This window comes from Canis lupus, chromosome 22 (genome assembly GCF_003254725.2).
Source record: "Canis lupus dingo isolate Sandy chromosome 22, ASM325472v2, whole genome shotgun sequence".
Taxonomy (NCBI): Eukaryota; Metazoa; Chordata; class Mammalia; order Carnivora; family Canidae; genus Canis; species Canis lupus.
In genome coordinates this window covers 15,235,287-15,255,180 of record NC_064264.1, presented here as the reverse complement: position 1 = coordinate 15,255,180, position 19,894 = coordinate 15,235,287, and the positions used below count along the sequence as shown (strand labels likewise).

The 19,894-nt window shown below is 37.6% G+C and overlaps 1 long non-coding RNA gene across 1 annotated transcript; it reads right to left on the bottom strand.

The window, feature by feature from the left end:
* Window positions 1-6,589: 6,589 nt before the first annotated feature.
* Window positions 6,590-19,864, bottom strand: LOC112678795 (uncharacterized). Its single transcript, XR_003147864.3, has 3 exons — window positions 19,678-19,864; window positions 10,859-11,082; window positions 6,590-7,798 (listed from the first exon to the last, which is right to left on the bottom strand). It is a non-coding gene; the product is annotated as an uncharacterized LOC112678795 (long non-coding RNA).
* Window positions 19,865-19,894: the final 30 nt, after the last annotated feature.

The window sequence follows — 19,894 nt, the reverse complement described above, 5'->3', positions numbered from 1 at the left end:
CTGAAAAAGCTATTTTATCTCCTTGAGCCTCAGTGCTCTCATCCTTAAAATGAATATCAAAATATCTACAGCAGATTATTGTCATGATGAGAAAGTGAGATTAGCTGTGTAAAACATGCAGCATTGTGGCTTGTATACAACAGGGGCTTTCGAATTTACTTGCTCTACCTCTAGTCTTTCTAGTTCATTCTCCACACCACTAGCAAATTGATTTTCTGTAAGTGTCACTTTTATTTTGTCACTCTTCCTCATGACCTCTGTGGTTTCCCATTACTTTCAGCAATAATACCTGGACCCTGGCTCCAAAGGCAAAGACGTTTCTTCAAGAGTAGTTTTGTGGTGTTTAACTATCTTTAATTTCTGATTTAGCATCCGTGTAATTCAAAATTTAGAAACAGATTGTTTTTCATAAGTATGAATGTTAGTGATTCTGAAATTTGAGTCGCAGCCCCCCCCGATGGAACAATATAAAAAATAATCCTTATCTTGTCAAGCTAGTCCACAGAAATACAATTGACCCTCTGTAGCAAAAAAAAAAAAAAAAAAAAAAACCATACGCTTGTCATAAAAATATTAAAAATAGAGGAAATAGGTATAAAGCAATGGCACTGTACATGTATATTAAATACTTGAGCTACATCTACTTTTCCAGCCCAGGATCTTCTGGGGTTAGCCCCCTGAGCTACGATGTCCTTCGACAGATGAATGGATAAAGAAGATGTGCTATATATACACAAGAGAATATTACCCAGCCATCAGGAAAGATGAATACCCACCATTTGCTTCGACATGGATGGAACTGGAGGGTATTATGCTGAGTGAAGTAAGTCAAGTGGAGAAGGACAATCATATGGTTTCACTCATACGTGGAATATAAGAAATAGTGAAAGAAATTATCAGGGAAAGGAGGGAAACTGAGTGGGAAAAATTAGGGAGGGAGACAAACCATGAGAGACTCCTAACTCTGGGAAAGAAACAAAGGGTTGCAGAAGGGGAGGTGGGTGGCTTGTTCCCACTAAACTGTGAATGATTGATTTCAGATTAGCCTCTGAGCTGATAGCAGGAAGAGAAAGAGCATGAAAATGGCAGAGGCCTGGATGGAATGAAAGGTAGCCACAAAAATACATGTCTTCTAGCATGGTTTTACCATGTTGGCCTCCTTTAATCCATGAAGGCCATTTATGTTTTATACGTCAGGTATATTGTCACTTTACTTCTTCCAGTTCCCCTTCATGATTAGTGTTGCAGAATAGTGATATTAGCTGTTTGGGGTAAAAGGCTGTTCCCAGAACTACAGAACAGCTTGCTGACGCCTCTGTTTAGGATAGTCTTTCCCAAACCAGGGAAAGAGAAGCTTTCCTCTCTCTCAGCACGGTGGGTGTGCCCGCTGCACACAGACGCTGTGTTACTCAATAAATTTTTATTCCAAAAGGAGTGTTCACCTCCAAATTTGCTTTTGTAAAGAAGTGATTTGTGGGGCCTCAGCCTTTCCAAGCTAGTCACTTCTATGAGAGTCTCTTTGTTTGTTTTTACATTTTTTAAATTTAAATTCAATTTGCCAACATATAGTATAACACCCAGTGCTTATCCCATCAAGTGCCCTCCTCAGTGCCCATCACCTAGTTACCCCATCCCCTCACCCACCTCCCCTTCCGCAACTCCTTCTTTCCCAGAGTCAGGAGTCTCTCATGGTTTGTCTCCCTCTCTAATTTTTCCCACTCAGTTCCCTTCCTTTCCCTTATAATCCCTTTCACTATTTCTTATATTCCCCATATGAGTAAAACCATATGATGATTGTCCTTCTCCACTTGCCTTACTTCACTCAGCATAATACCCTCCAGTTCCATCCAAGTCGAAGCAAATGGTGGGTATTCATCTTTTCTGATGGCTGAGGAATATTCCCTTGTATATAGAGACCACAGCTTCTTTATCCATTCATCTGTCGAAGGACATCGTGGCTCCTTCCACAGTTTGGCTATTGTGGACATTGCTGCTATGAACATTGAGGTGCAGGTGTCCCAGCTTTTCACTGCATCTGTATCTTTGAGGTAAATGCCCAGTAGTGCAATTGCTGCATCGTAGGGTAGCTCTATTTTTAACTTTTTGAGGAACCTCCCCACTGTTTTCCAGAGTGGCTGTACCAGTTCACATTCCCACCAACAGTGCAAGAGGGTTCCCCTTTCTCCACATCCTCTTCAACATTTGCTGTTTCCTGTCTTGTTAGTTTTCGCCATTTTCACTGGTGTGAGGTGGGATCTCATTGTGGTTTTCATTTGTATTTCCCTGATGGCAAGTGATATGGAACATTTTTTCATGTGCTTGTTGGCTTCTTTGGAGAAATTTCTGTTCATGTCTTCTGGCCATTTCATGATTGGATTGTTTGTTTTTTGGGTGTTGAGTTTGATAAGTTCTTTATAGATCTTGGATACTAGCCCTTGATCTGATATGTCATTTGCAAATATCTTCTCCCATTCTGTAGGCTGCCTTTAGGTTTGGTGACTGTTTCTTTCTTTTGCTATTCTCTCACCTCAGCTCTGAGAGATGGAGGAGGAAATGGGGAGTTACTGATCGAGGGGTGTAAAGTTTCAGTGAAGTAAGATGAATAAACTCGAGAGATCTACTCTCTACAATATTGTACCTAGAGTCAACAATAATGGGTCGAACACTCCCAATTTGTTAATAGGGCAAATTTCATGTTAAGTGTTCTTACTACAAGAAACACAATAAACTTAAATAAATTAGTAAAACTGCTACTAAAAAAGAACCCACATGAATAGAGAAAACTGGCTACAAAATCCAGCCTGCCACTAATGAATTTTGCTGATCTGAGCAAAGGACTTAATTGTTCAGAGCCTCAGTTTCCCAACCTGTAAAATGGTGTTGCAGGAATCCCCCTTGAACAGGGTTCAGATGAGAGAGTCTATGAGATCCTAATGGCAGTTATCAGTTATCTAAGGTTCCTGCTGTGGCTCCTGATGCATACTGTGTACTGGGGACAGACTTTGGTGATTTTTTAACCTGCACTTGCATTAGTTGATACCAAATTGCTTTCCCTTTTCTTATAACACAGGCTGCTGACGAAGGGGGCAAAGGAAGCAGGAGTAAATAGCAGAGATTATTGACGATTTCTCCTAATTCCCTGAGGGCTGCTTTTACCTCTCTCCTTTGTTTAGGGGTCTCTTTCACGTTTAACCTGCAGGCAAGGCAAATAAACATTGTTTACAAGATATTTGAGTTCCTCCATTCCCTGACAACATTTCCTTTCACTTCCTCTCCACCAGAAGCCAGAGCAATGACCAAAGTGGCAGGAACAAAAGGAGACTGGCAATGGAGAGGCACCTGTCCATTAATTCACCCAGAAAGGATTCTGATTTAAGGTAGTATTCTTTACGCGGACACGGGGAGTTACTAATTTGATTTTGGTTTTCTCTGATTTTGATCTGACTTTATCTGAGCATAATATAAACATAAAATTCTTCCCAAAGTGAAAATGTCCCCATTAGTTTTTTTCTCATATACAGACACATGTTCTTTGAAAAAAAAATCAAGAAACGAGGATGAAGTATAAGAAGGAAATAGAAACAACCCACAAGAGTATCATCTAGAAATTATTTTAATTAACAGAAAGAATTTCACCCTATGCATATGACATTTCTTGCTAGACTCCTATGGATGGATATTCGAGTTGTTTACAGTTTTTAAAGATAAAAACCTGTACATCCATGTCTATAGCAGTATTGTTCACAATAGCCAAAAAGTGGAAACAGCTCAAGTGCACATCAATAGTTTAATGGATAAACATTATGTGATATATTCATGCGAGGGAATATTATTCAGCCGTAAAGTTCTGACACACGCTCCGACAGCGTGAACCTTCAGAATACGCTGAGTGAAAGAAGTCAAACACAAAAGGCCACATATTATATGATTCCATTTATATGAAATGAGCAGAATCAGCAGCTCCACAGAAACAGAAAGCAGATTAATCTTTCCCAGAAGAAAACAGTGAGTGACTGCTGATGGCCACAGGGTTTCTATTGAGGGGTGGGGGGAGAGCGAGAAAATGTTCTGAAATTAGATAGTGGAGAGTGATGCAAAACTTTGTGAATCTACTAAAAGCCATTGAATTGGCTCTTTAAAAGGGTGAACTTTATGGTATGTGAATTACATCTTAATAAAACTGTTATTTTAAAAAAAAACTCAAGGGATAAAAGCATTCAAGAAAACTATCTGGAGGTCAAAATGTCAATAGCTGCCAAAATGCCAAGCTTCTATCGTAACAAGTAGCATTGGCAAGAGTGGTTTGAATTGTCTGATGAGGTTACATATCATATTGAAGAGTAAATGGGAGGTGATAAAATATAGACTGAGTTTAGACAACTCTTTTGAGAACTTTTGATGGGGAAGGAAGAGAGAAGTAAGGCAATAACTGGAGAGGAAGTGAAGAGGAAAGATGTATTTAACTTTAAGTTCTAGTTTTGTTTTTATTTGGGCAGGAGAGAGACTCATGCATGACTCAGTGCTGATGGAGAAGGTCCAGTAGAGTAGGACAGCGGAGTGAGAGGAAAATACATAAATGGCAATTCTTGAGAAAGTAGGAGGTAAGGCTTAGAGTTTGATAATGATAGACTGTAAAATAACTGTTTTGAGAAAAAGGAAAGAGATGACTAGGATGCCAGGAAAAAAAAACTTTGAAGCAGTTCTGGAGGTCTCCTCAAGGCCTTGAATTTATGGTAACATTCATTCATTCATTCATTCAGTCAGTCAATCATGCACAATGCTACTCACCTATGCTATCCTAAGGACAACACACTAAGTCATATGCCTTGCCAGTGGTGTGTGGTGATCCAGGGCGTTTTGCAGGGAGAGTGCAGTGGAAGCACCAGGAAAGAACTGAGGTTGTTGGCAGGAAAATGATCACAATGAAAGACCACACCAGTTAGGACAGAGAGGGAGGGAAGTACTTCAGAAATGGGTAAATATAGAAGAAATTAGAAGAGTGATTAGAGGTCTTGGTATGGTCAAATAATACTAAAAAGGACTATGATTTATTGCATGCTTTCTCAGTAGTGTCATGCTAAACATTGTGGGATGTATTATCCATTCAGCAACTGTTATTTTCATTTTAAAACAAAACAAAACAGGGGCGCCTCGGTAGTTAAGTAGTCGGTTAAGCATGATGGTTAAGCATCTGCCTTTTGGCTCAGGTCATGGTCCCAGAGTCCCGGGATTGAGTCCCATACTGGGCTCACCACTCAGCGAAGAGTCTGCTTATCCCTCTGCCCCTCACCCCAACTCATATTCTCTCTCTCCCTCAAATAAATAAATAAATAAATAAATAAATAAATAAATAAATAAAATATTTAACAAAACAAAACAAAAACAGAGACTTAGATCAAGAAGCTTGCTCAAGTTCCTAAGTCTAGAACATGGTAGAATGGATATTCAGGCTAGGGGATCTGACTCCAGAGCACTTGCTCTAACTGTTGGGCTACTTCACAGCTACAGATGTAATTCACGTAGCCAAGGCAGAGAGTTGGAAAGATAGGAGTTGTGCTTGTTAAGTGGTGATGTTTACAATTAGGAAATCAGGCATGAGCATTTTAAATGCTGAAAAGGACCCAGGGCCTTTCTTTGTCCATGGGGTGTGGGCATCAGGAATAGAATATTAAGGAAGACCATTGAAATTATGGAAATAAAGGGAGGTTTGAGACCAGCCTTTGGATATATTTGTCCACCTGTATGCTCAACTCTCTAGAAATGTTAGCAGAACTTGGAATGGAGAGGAAGACTGTGAATCAGGTTCTAGTCTATACTAAATAAAAGACAATGAAAAGGAAGTTGGTGGAGGGCAGTGATGCCAGAAGATCAAGGATATTATGGGATGATGGGTGAGAATTGGTTTGGAAGTGTCAGTGGGGACCATATCCCAATGCTGAGGTTTGTGAAGTTTGAGAAAATTAACAGACTCTACTAGAAAGAGCAGAAGAATTATTCTCAGAACAGAGCTAGGGTTCATTTTTAGGCCTTGACTTTTTTTTTTTTTTTTTGGATTCCTTTGAAAGGTACTTGAGAATTTGATGGAAGCCACAGACTTGTTCCCAGGAAACTGCATGTAAACACATACGTACACAAAAATTGCATACAATGTATTCTATTGGATGGAAAATTGATTTCTTTTCAGAGACAGAATGTAAAATCGATCTTCAAATAACTGCATCTTTAAATCTTGCTTTTTCGTACAAACAACAAATGGGCATTTCCTAAAAACTTAACATAATTCCAAACTATGCAAATTTTAACAGTAAATTTTAATGTGCTTTAAAGCAAACCTTAATGAGGATGCTCAGGTTTATTCACAAAAAGGAGAGAGTGAAAGTCAGGATGGATGGAAGGGGGGAAGGAGGGCAGGAAGTCTGGGAGGGAGGGAAGGAGGGAAAAAGGAGGAAAGGAAGGAAGGGAGGAAGGAAGGGAGGAGAGAGAAAATGTTGCAGGACTTTAATGTGGAAATACACTTGTGCATGGATTTATTGTACATTTATCTTTATTTTGATGCCAAGAAATAGAGAACACTCTGATTTTACTTATTTTATTTTATTTTTTTGCAGCACTTTGACTTTAAAACTAACCCTCTCATAATTCACTTTTCCAGATGAGGGTGAGTTTATATGGGGAATTCCAGAGACCATCTAAGCTTCTGCATTGAGTAGCTGAATTCATGTAACATCATTTTCTTTGTCCTCAAGCCAAAGAAGCTACCTTTAAGAAGGGCTATGACATGAATGCTGCCAGTGTCAGCAAGAAAATTATAAGGATTTCATGTTTTGATTTCAGTTCCCTAAGTAGAAGTAACTTCAAAATTTTTTTTTGGTTTTGTTTTGTTTTTAAAATTTCCAGGTATATCTGCAACTTTCTGCTTACAGAGACATTGAAGCTTTGCCATTCTTAATTCCGGGCTGTAAAAATACTTCATTACCATGACATATATAGTCCTTTATCTCCAATCTTCTCTGAATGCACGTATTCTTGCAATAGACTCCGTGATAGTGAGGAAAGACCTTGAGTACGATAATATGCCACATGAATGTGTCTAAACGTGGCTTCCAAATAAGGCAAATCATTAATGGACTCTGTTCTGAAAAGCTGTTCTTGGAATTGTCTTTCCTTTTCTCTGTCAAACAAATAAAAATAAAAATGTAAATATCTGCATGGAGGTTAATCAGATGCTTCAAGATTTGCCTTGTGGAAAATCAGAAAACTCTGGCATGCAAGTAAGGAATTTCACATTCTGCTTCCATTTCTTGATGAAACTTTGGGATAAGCTGGCCAATCCTGTTCAGTTTCTGATGAAGTTAATGACTTTCTCAGTGGAAAACAAGATTCGGTGCCAATATATACTGATGGAGATAGCAGTGAGTCACATGGACATATGGAGCTTCTTTCTTTACTTAGCTATGAAAAATATCAGGCACACTCCAGTCTCAAGTCTTTTCCACTTGTTCCCACTGCCTAGAACATTCTTCTTGCAGACATCTGTATAGATCACTCACAACTTCCTTCAGATCTCATCAAATGTCATTTTCTTAGAGAGGACCCCCTATTCTCCTTTTATAAAATGGCATGGAGCCCTCCCCTCAGCAGATACTCCCCCCAATACCATGCTTTGTTTTCCCTATGGCTCTTATCACCATGCGATATAATTTATGCTTGTTTGTTTATTGTCTCTCTCTCCCACAGGACCTGTGCTCCACAAAGCCTGAGCCATGGTAGTTTTGTTCATGTCTGTTGTCCTCAGCACCTAGAACAGTATTAAGCACAGACAATATAAATTTGTTGAACGCATGTTTCATCTGTTTAAAGTACAATTTTTTGTCTAAGTTTCTCCAAAAAGGGAGGGATTCTGTGTGTGTGTGTGTGTGTGTGTGTGTTTTTCCAGTTGTTGCCCTTCACTGTTCACTCCTTACTCCTGCTTGAGGCTTCTCACGAACCCTTCTGGGCTTTCCATCACAGCTCTGCAAGCTGCTGTCCTCTCTCCATGCTGTTCTGCCTCAAGCATAAATAGAGCCTATTTATTTTCTTCTCCAAGGCTATACTAACATGTTTTACTAAATATGTGAGGCTTTCATAAGAGGATTACAGAAGAGAAAAAGAAAACTTGGAAGTCAGTTCATTTGTCATTATCTGTCATAAAGGGTTTCTTGCTGACTTCTTCTCTTTGCTCCAGCCATCCCATAGGTCAATGCAAACTGTGATCTGTTCTTTAGAGCAGAGCCTTTTCTCCCATCTCCTCCCTTTCCTGAGCCTCAACTACCCCATGAATCTCAATCCCAAGGTAAAAGAGGAAAGGACTCCTTTCTCTGGCTGAATAAGTGACAAATTAACAAACTCTAGCACCAAAAACAACAGCAACAAAAACAAAACAAAAATCACTTCCATGATTCACACCTTCCCCAAGGTTAAATACAATCCTCCCACCATGCCTAGGATCACGAAGCTCTCTACATCATCACAGTGTATACATATTTGCAGATGAAACTCTGATTCTGTACATGGAAGTCACATCACTTTTTCCATGCATTCTCTTCATGGCAGGAAGTTTTTTTGTCAAGGCCACATAGTTATCTTTCTTTACCTGGTTTCAGATCTCAGAAGAACTGCCGTCTTTCATGTCATCACATACAAAGAGTGTGGTCTAGCGGCGCCTGAGTGGCTCAGTTGGTTATGATCTGACTTTGGCTCAGGTCATGATCCTGGGGTCCTGGAATGGAGCCCTGTGTTGGGCTCCCTGCTAAGTAGGGAGTCTGCTTCTCCCTCTGCCCCTCCCCCTGCTCCCTCTCTCTCAAATAAATAATTAAAATCTTAGGAAAAAAACAACAACAACCAAAGAATGTGGTCTAACCAAAATGCAGCAATAACCAGATCATTCCATGAGTCAGGGAGCTATACTTGGTGGCCATCTGATAGAGTGATGGGAACTCATCTTTATCACTTAGAATGGGATCAAAATGACCGAATGTGAACAAGAGAAGAAGAAGAGAAGAAATAGCCTGCTTCTGTGTTAAGTATGATATGGGATTGTTTCCTTTAGTTGTTCAGTAAGGTAATCTCTACACAATAGGGGAGTTGTCTGAAATAGAGGATGAATAGAAAGACTACTATACAGATGATCCGGTTTTCTCTTTCTAGGCACATAGGGAACCATGTTTCCCTGCCCCATTGCTTTTAGGAAGGGGCATCCAACTAGTTCTGATGAATGGATCACTCCCAGACTGAAGCATGACAAAAAAATGTGTAAGGATGCCATGCCTATGCACCCTCTGCAGTGGGAGTTGAAGAAGGCATACATTTTGGATGGCACATCACCAAGTGGTGGAATCTTGATCAGCATTGGCCCATGCAGCTGATGGAGCAGAATCCACTCTGCCCACCCCTCCACCGTGATCAATGCTGAATGTAAACTCTGAGACAGAAATAAATCTTTACTGTAGTAAGACAAGACAAACAAAAGTCAACAAACTTTCACTGCCCCAAAATGCACCATTAGATTTCTTTATTACATTATTGTACTTGTGATTATAGTACAAATTAACTCCAAGGACTTCAGTCTTCCATAAACAAGGTGATTAGTTTTCTTCCATCTCAATATAGTTCTTTCTCCATGATACCACTCTCCCAGAATTTCTAAGTAGTTGCAGTTTCAAAAACAACCTTAGTGATGGCACAGTTTTTCTCTCTTTCTCTTTTGTCTTGTAAGATAAGAATCATCCTAGCTGAGTACAGAATGAGGGTGGTGAGGAGTAACTCTAGAGGCCCAGAAATGATTGTGGTAATTGTATTAATGGAGGATATTGGTTTGGGCAAGAGTGATGGCTGTGGGTATGAAGAGAAAGGATGGATTTGAGACATGTTTCGGTGGTTCAATCCATAGGAGTTGAAAGGTAAATAAACATGGTGTGAAGAGTGAAAGACACGGAAAATCAAGGATGAATCTTGTTTCCTGGCTCAGGAAATTTTGAATAATGTTTTAGTCATTCCAATGCAGTGTTTTCATTAAAAAACCCTAAAACTAGAAACCAAAAACAGTCTACAGATTCAAGGTAAACATTTATATTTGTTAGATTCATGATTCCTTTCATACAAACTTTCAGCATAAAAAAATATTGTGGCTTCTGTGTCCCACTTCAAAGATAAAAGTATAACCAAAGGAAATGGAAGTGTCCTTATAATGTATTTCCTTTGAAGTTTTCTGTAACTTTATGCTTACAGTAAGCAACGGTAGATCTCTTTAATCATAAGGCAGAGACATTTATTTAATTTTTTTCGATAGTAAACAATTCTAGACATTGTAATATGGTTTTAAAGATGATCTTATATTATTTGATTATATATACAAACAACATAGACCTTTTCTAGTAAGACAATATTCTTATAATAATGGCAAGTTTTTTTTTACAAAGTCATATTTCAAAATAGCAGGAAGAAAATGTAATAATTAATCTTTTTAAGCATGTCACTGAGCCCATGAAGCATAGTTCATAGACCCCACATTAGAATCTTTGAGCTCTAGCCAAAGTGGAAGATGAGTTTTTCAGGAACTTAAAGATGTAATGGTCAATCAGATTGGTGTTTCAGAAAACACAGTTGAAAGATTTGGGAGGGAGATGGAAAAGTCGGGCACGGGTTGATGAGAATAACTACCAAGCAATTTGGAGGTTAGAGGACTGGATGAACAAGAAGCTTGCGTATGTTGACTAACAAAGATGACTAGAATGTGAAGTAGCTGATTTGAAGATTGACACACTATTCATCTTAGGCATTTTTTCACTGATGGGAAAAATGCATGTGGCTCAGAAATTACCAAAGACTTGGATCGGTTGCAGCTCCAAAGAAACCTTTGTTTTTCAGGATGGGAAGCTTTGCCTTGTAGAAAGAGTAAGTAGGTTTCCATATTGATAACTTGGAGTCTTGGGAACAGCCAACATATCTTGGAAGCACTTCAGAATTGCTTGATGCTTCACCTTGGCCTCAGTAGTCTCTTTAAGGACATGTAAAGGAAGCACACTGCTCCTTGTTTTTATTAATCTAGAAATAAGAAACATAAATTCCTTAAGAGAAAATCCGCCCTATTTCCCTTTCACATCTGTTACCAAACTGTCTTATCAAATGCATCTCTTTTGAGAATCTCTTTTTACTCTAAGATTCTTGAAGTGATTGTACCTGGCTTGTTGAAAGGATCCAGACATTTCCTCCTGTCTTTTATACAAATGACATACATTTCTAATGTCACTTCATATAACGACACTAGATTATGTTGTTCCTGGTTTTCGCTGCCATGGTTCCCTGCTCCTTTCCTCCATATAGTTATCATAATTTAACAAATAAATATTTGCAAATTTGATTAATATCTATCTCTATACTATAGATGTCAAGGGAGCAGGAATGTTTGTTCTAATCCCTCTTGTATCTTCAGTACCTAACCCAGAGCCAGTGTGGATAGTTGCACAAGAAAAAAAAAAAATCTTGATTTATTAAATGTATGTTTAAATAAATATTTTGCCCCTTTTCTTTTTTTTAATATAGTTTCTAGGAAGAAAAACATTTTAATCTCACTGTAACAGAATGTTTTCTCACTTGCTGGGGAAATCTGACCATGTTTACAAGGAACAAATTGTGCAAGATGGTTAACAGTGCATGTGTAAATAATTAATTAAAAAATATTTGGATGTTCAGTATTCAAGGCAGATATTTGCATTGTCAAATTCCTATTGATACGGTTTGATTTTTCCCTTCTATAGGATTACTGAACTTCTATATGTTGCTGAAAAGAGAAAAGAGGTGTCATTAGGTCTTGGTTTCATTTTTGGCTTTATATATGACTTAGGGTAATTCATGAACTGTGAGCCTAAGCCTTGTCAGCTGTAAAATAGAAAAACTCACATGACTGTATTATTTTCCACAGAATGTTGTCAAGATAAAATAAGACATAAGACATTTGAATATTTGGTTGATAAAAGTATCATTTATATATCTATATATATATCACCCAATATGTATCTATTCATTAAAAAGGAATATGTACATATATATTAAATATTTTACCAATAAAATATCTATGTATAAATATACTCACACAAATAATTATTTAGCTTGGTCTGGCTATGCATATGGTTAATATTCAAATGGTAGGGGATGACTACATAACAATGATAAAAATAGTGATGATAACTATTTATTGATATTTTTTAATATGCTAAGCATTGGGCTAAATGCTTCACATATATTTTGTTATTTAATTCTTACAGAAATATGTTAATCATTTTTCCCTTTCCACTTCTACTCTTCTCATTCTCTCTCATACTCAATCCATGAAATTAGATGTTGTATCCATCAATCCACTGAATCTTTTCTTCTCAAGGTCACCAGTGGCCTCTGTGTTGACAATGTCAATGTTCATTCAGTTCTGCTCTCCTCTCACTCAACCCTTCTGCAGCATATGACAGTAGTAGATCGTTCTGTTTTGTGCAGCACTTTATTTGCTTGGCTCTATGACACTACCCTCCCATGATTTTCATCTTCTTGACCTCTAAATATTGGAAATCTCTAGAGGTCAGACCCAGGACCTCTTTTCTATTTTAACACATTCCTACTGGGATCTCAGTCTTGATAGCTTAACCATATTTATACCCTGATAATGCCCAAATTTTAAGATACACTTTTGACCTTTTTCCTGAATGCATACTTGCATATTCAATGACCTACTGAATACTCTCACATAGATGTCTAATGAGCATCTCTTAACTAAACTCTTTATAAAAATTTCCCTCCTTTTTACCTCTTTCTTCAGTCTCCATTCACCCAGGTGCTTAGGCACAGAACTTTGGAATCATTCTCATTTTCCTTCTCACAACTCACATTAAATCTATCAGAGGTTATATTCAATCTGCCTTCAAATGCACCATGAATCTAACCACTCTTAGCAGCTGCCAAATGCCATCTTCCTACTTGAAGCCACCACTGTCTCTTGCCTGCACTATTGCAGTTACCTTTACTTGGTCATCCTTTATCTATTTCTGGTTCCCTAGAGTCTATTCTCCACATAAAAGCCAAAGTTATTTTTTCAAACCATGATTTGGATCATGATACAGAGATCAAAAATGTCCAATGGCTTCCTGTCACAGAGTAAATCCAAAACACTACTATGGCATATAAGTTTCTACTGTTATTCTTTGGACTTTTTAATTCAATTCATAAGTCTCACAGATCTTACTTTTTCTCAAAATTGCCAGAGTATTTCAGACTGAAGATGTTTGCATTTGTTCTTTCTTCTGTGTGGAAAGCTCTTTTCCACATATTCACATGGATCACTGCCTCGTTTCCTTCAGGTCTCTGCTGAAATGGTATCTCCTCTGAGGCTTTATCGGCCCCTGCTCTTGTCTGACTACTATCAGATTATCCAGAACTATTTTCTTCTTTGGAACAATTATAGCTACTTGAGATGATATTTCATTTTAACTTTTTAATTATAAGGTGCATGAGAGTAGTTCACTGTAGTATCCTTACTCTCTAAAACAGTGCTTGGAATATGGCAATATAAAATTAAAATAAACATTTTATTTTTAGAGAACCCTCTGTGGTCAATCTGATTACCATTTTTTTTTTTGAATAGGAAAGATAACTAAGACTCAGAATAGTCAAGTCATTTTGTCAAGATCAAGATCACATCATTGTTAAGTGGTATAGTCAGGATTTGAATACTGATCTTGCACTTTAAACCACTGTGTCATACTATAATATACTGCCTTCCCTTTCTATGTAATTATCAATTATCTTACAAATTCAGGAGCCCTAAATTTCCATAAACATTTTGTCAAGATATTTGTGTGTGTGTTCACATTTCAGCACTCTTTGCCTTTCTAGGATTTTTTTTTTTTTTGAAGGTTCATACACATCTGCACTCAACAGCTTATGTTTCAGAGTCCCTGAAGGGAGATTTAAAGAGGAGAAAACCACCTGCTGAAACATGTCAATGCAAAGATTGTTAAAAACAATCAATGACACTTCCCTGACAATTGGATAAATGCACAGATGCTAAGAATTTCAGACTACAAAGTGAAAGTGATATAGTCAGGTGACTTTTATCTCTCTGATCCCGTGTTCAAGTTTTGCAGAGGCCTGAAGCAGTACTTAAACCATAACACCGTTACAGGAAGAGCCATTGACTTCAGCATTAGACAAGACCTAAGGCCAGTTCCTGAAGTCAGGTTTTACTGATTTTTAACACTAAAAAGATTTCTCTAAAAGCATATCTGGCAATTGTCTTTTTAAGGTGCTTTTAAGAAATGCTAAATTTTCTTCTCTTTCAACCATTATTCCATTTTCATTTTGTGTACATTTAAAGAAAATCTTGAGTCTGGAAGTCAAAGCATGCAACATATCAGTTTTGTCTAGATGTATGTCAATGATTGGATGAAAGTTGAAAGACCAATTTTTTGGTTATGTGATGCCAAGAGTTGGATATTTGAGAATATCTGAATATTATCTGAATATTTTTCACTTGCCCATGAAACATAATAATTGTTAACATTGAGTGTATTATGCTATGCAAAATAAATCAGGCAAAGACAAATACCATATGATTTCACTCACACATAGAATTTAAGAAACAAAACAGATCAACATAGGGGAAGGGAAAGAAAAATATATTAGATAAAGAAAGAGAAGGGAGGCAAACCAGAAGAGACCCTTAACTATAGGGAACAAACTGGGAGTTGCTGGAGGGAAGATGAGTGGGGGATGGGTTAATTGGGTGATGGTATTAAAGAGGGCACTTAACGTAATGAGCATTGGATATTATATTCAACTGATGAATCACTAAATTCTACCCCTGAAACTAAAAAGAAAAGAAAAAGAAAAAAATAATCATTAACATTTATGAAATCCTGGTTCTACCACTGCTAGTTGTGTGACCTTGTGTACATTACTTAACTTCTTTTTTTGCATGTCAGTTTCTAATTTGTACACTGGGGATAATACTAGTGCCAATCTCATGGGATTTTGGTGAGGGTCAGATGAGACAAATGTTAAGCACTTAGCGTTCAGCAGGATGTGAGGGTTCCAGAAACACCAGCTATTATAATGTATACATGTGACTTCTAGATCAGAGTTCCTTTTCCTTGACCCATTGACATTTTGAATCAGAAAATTCATTTTGTGGGGTGCTATACTGTGTCTTGTAGAGTGTCTAGCAGCATCCCTGGGCTCTAAATACTACATGTCAATAACAGCCACCCCTTTCCTGCTGTGACAACCAAAAATGTATCCAGACATTGCTAGATGTCCCCTGGGGGACAAATCACTCCATGATGAGAACAACTACCAGACAAATGATTTATATATAGTATCTCATTAGATTTTTCATAACAAGCTTAGGGGGTAATTAATAATTTCATATCATTTTAATGAATGAGGAAAGTAGACTTTGGGAACATTCATTATTTGCCTTAAGACACATAAGACATACTTGTGAAAATTGAGTTGTTACTAGAATCTGACAGCCTGACAACAAAGCTGCAATGGTATGTTCATTAGGTGTGTCTCAGGTGATGGGTTGTTCCCATGCACAATGCCAAGAAGTCAACATTCCATTGCATTTCCAATATGCCCTGCTCAGGAGCCCATGGTGGGCTTGCTCCATGTGGCTTTACAGCTCAGTGTCCTTCTTTACGACTTACTGTTCTTCTCTGCGTTAAAGAATGCTATACTTTTCTGTTAGGATCAGCCTATGAGCGAGGGCTTCTCTCTCAGGAGCATTCTCATCTTAATGTCAAAGCAGAAGTTTCCACCCTTATCTGCGCTCCTGAAACTTTTCCAATGAGAGTAATAGTGCACTGACTTCTGCTTAATAGTTATTGCAGACTTAATTGAAAAAAACGAATTCAGGAATTTTATCTGAAGAATTTGTGGTGCATTGAGAACAAGGTAGAGAATAAACAAATTAACAAAATAAACTGATAAGCCCCCCCTTCCCTTGCTTAAAAGTTAAGAACAGACAATTCCTAAGTAATCTGTGAGTATTCTGACTTTGGCCTTTCCTAGATGTTTCCTGGTCTTAGGTTTCTAAGTTCTTTCTCTTTTTAATGATGTAGATTTGTAGTTAGGGGAGAGGAGGCAGAGAGGGAGAGTAATTTCTTTTTCCATCTTCATCTTCCTGGATTCATCTGCTGCATTTTTCACTTTTGTGGCTCCCATAATAGTACTTTGTTATGGCTTCTCCTCTCATCTCTGGTCAGCTACTCACTGTTTCCTTTCTTGGCTACTTCCATTTTGGCAATCTCTCAAATTATTGAACCCCAGGGTGGGATCTGTAATCTATAACTCGTCTTATGTTCTATATTCTTTGGGCAATCTTATCCAGTCTCATGGTTTCAGATACCATTATCTTCCAGTGGATTCCAAGTTTTTGTCCTTAATTTGGGCCTGTGCCCTGAGTTTCAGACTCATCTATCCAATTACTAGCTTAGCATCTCTACAGGAATGTTCCATGGGCACTGTTTTCAACATGTTCTCACTAAAGTGGATCCCTTCCCTCAGTTGGTGACAAAACTATCCACCCAGTTGTTCAAGATAGAACTTGTGCATCATACAAAATCTATAATGTCTCATCTCTCTGTGAGACAATCACCTAAATGTCCTTTGGTAAATGTTTTCTCAGCTTGTGACAGAGATCCTGAGGTATCAAACTGGACATTGTAAGCCTTTTATGCCACAGGGAATGATGTGTGGCCTCTGGGGTTTGATTCTCAGTGGGAACGTGGGAGTTGGATCCTGGGCCAGGACTCTTGACCAAATCTCTTTGCATCGACATGCTGCTCTTGAAGCTATACCTCTCTGTGTTACTTCCCACCGAAAGAGTGGGGAAAAATGCCAACAACAAAAACATGTTCTGGCTTTAAACTTGTTATATTAAATACACTATTTTAAAATCTTAGGTATAAAAAATATAAAACAGACATAGAATAGTTTTTCATATTGCACACATATTTCTGGTTTTCTTAAAAGGATCATCACAAAATTTTTTTAAATAGGTCTCAGTAAATTAAGAAAGTACATGATTAAAAAATATTTCATACAACTTTTTAGGGACAGATTGGACATATTGGAAGATACCTCCTCTTTAGATTCATAAATGTACATTTTCTTATTAGTGCTTATATTGCTATATGAATATGTGCTCAATATCCACACTTACATGTGATTTATTTATTTATTTATTTATTTATTTATTTATTTATTTATAAAAGATTTTATTTATTTGAGAGAGAGAGTGAGAGGTGTGTGTGCAAGAAAGCACAAGGGGGGGAGTTGATGGGGTTGAGCAGAGGGAGAAGGAGACGGAAACTCCCCACTGAGCAGGGAGTCTGATGCAGGCTGGCTCTCAGGACCCTGGGATCATGACCGGAGCCAAAGACAGTTGCTTAATTGACTGAGCCACCCAGGTGCCCCCTAAATGTGACCACATTTCTAAAAAAGTTATGTATTTGTGTATTTTGTTCATACAAAATGTAGTAAGCTCTTTTAAATGTCATTGTCCTGAGTATTTATAAAATGTCCTGTGTTAGAAACAATTTTATGTAATATGTATTCCGTATACATGCAACACATGGGACAGTTGCTGAGCACATCGTTTAACGTGTGTGATGACATAAAAATTATTGGAGTTTATAGTTTATTTTGCTATTGACCAGTTTTACCCCCAACTCAAGACGTTTCATGATTGTTTTCTTTGTCAAAAGTCTCTTCCACTAATACCAGAAAGACATCGATGCAGCTGAAAATAGTGTCACAAGGATGTCAAACTTGACTCAGGTGGATTAACAAACCATTCTTCCTCTCATTTGTACTCATTTTTAATGATCGGCAACTGAGCCTGACAGTATTTTTGTGACACTTTCAATCTACAGGACTGAGAGAGCTGCTGTTTATCCCTACCTCACCGGAGACATTAGCATTAACAAGCTGAATCCTGCACTGCCTGGTGCCAGCCACAGGTCACGTCGGTGTGAAGACAGCTGTCTCTTGGGTGGGCCATGCCATCTCTATTTTCCCAACAACAGCTGGCTGAGGGATCTATTAACATCAATGTGAACCGAATGCCAGCAACTTGCATTATGACCTCAGGTGTAGGAAGGGAAGTATGGTGCTTCTAGCAGAACCCACCATGTTGCCCATAAGAAGCAGGACTTACATAGGGCAGGGGAACAAAAGAAGTCATCAGACTTCCCCTTGTCCATATCCAGTCAACTGACACTCTTGCCCCCACTGTTTTAAATCAAGATGAACAAATTCAGGGTTACCAACACATTGATGTTAGAGTGGCATGGTTTCCTTTCCTAATAATTTATAGATGTCTGCAGCAAAACAACTAGAGTTTATTCACTAAAACAATTGCTTTGATTTTCAATCATGTACATTCTTTGAGATCTACTAATATTAATGATTTTTTTGTGCTTCGGTGTTAAAGAGGAAGGAAAAGAAAATTACCATATTCTTTTCAATATGAGAACTGTCTCTGTTCCTTGTAGACAAATTAAGCTCTGTGAGCAAATATGACCCTGAAGAACATTTCTTAACAGAAAAATATATTATTGCATTACTATTTATTGAAATTTTTAAAAAGTGGTTCTGATTGGCAGATCTTTGCATAATAAGTGTTAAATAGTTTCTTCTTTACTTCCTGTGAATCTCATGGTCCTTTGCACTTTCAGTCTTAGATTAAGATAATATCTGATCAGTTTGCTAATTGTTGGTGGTCTAGGACATCTCCCTAAAGTTTCTTCCTACTTCAAGCAAAAGATGAATAAATTAGAAGAGAGTAAGTGTTCTTTAAATTTATGGTTGCACAATGCCAGAACAAAGCAGTTGGAAGTTGAAAACTGGTTATTTGCCTTGTTTTAGGTGAAAAGAAAGGGAAAAAAAATCCATTATTTGAACTTAATTAAGTTTAAAAAACTTAATTTTTCAAACGCACTACATTAGTTACTTGTTGAGATGCAAGTTTAAGCTGGATTAGATATACATGTTTTGAGGGAACGTTTTTCTTACTTCAAACTTGAAGAAAATAGTCATATATCCAATTTTTTCCGGTGCGAATAGACGAGTTCTTTTTGCTATTTTCCTCATTTGGAAAACAAAACCATCAGAATCGCTTGTTTATTTTTTGATCCCCAAGGAAATAGTAGTGTTATCAAATTTAGGAAGTGGATAAATGCTGGAATAACATAAACAGATTCCATTGTATATAAATAAGCCAATTTAAAGTAATTTAGTAAAGGAAAGGCTCTATTGCTTTCTTAATTTTTTCCTAAACACTTTGCTTTATTGTAACATGTACCGGGCCTACATGTTTCAATGTTCTTTTTCTCTTTACCTCCCCCTCTGGGGTTTCAGTCCAGTAAATTCAAAAATCATTGCCTTTGGGGGATTTACTGGTATTTAAAAGCAGATCTCAACATCATACAAATTGCAGTTGTAGTCTGTGTAAGGTAATGGTCAATAAATAAGGGAGAATCAGAACACTAAAGCTAGATTGTGAAGAAAGAAAGGAAAAAAAGCTTACTACATTCTTTCTAAACAAACAAAAAGGCGTAATTGGAAAAATTCATTTTTATGTTTCCTTACATTAGATGAGACCACTGAGTGAAACATTCACTGATGAATTACTCCTGTAATCTGTGTAGGAAAACAGCTACTGGCAAATTAAAGAGTCCTGGAACAGAGCCATGAGAACTAAATGGCTAAAAATGAAAACAGGCAAACATTTGAGAGTATTCTACGGAATACAGATCTTTCAACACCTCCCCCTTTTCACTGGTTAATTCATCGTCATGGAAACAGA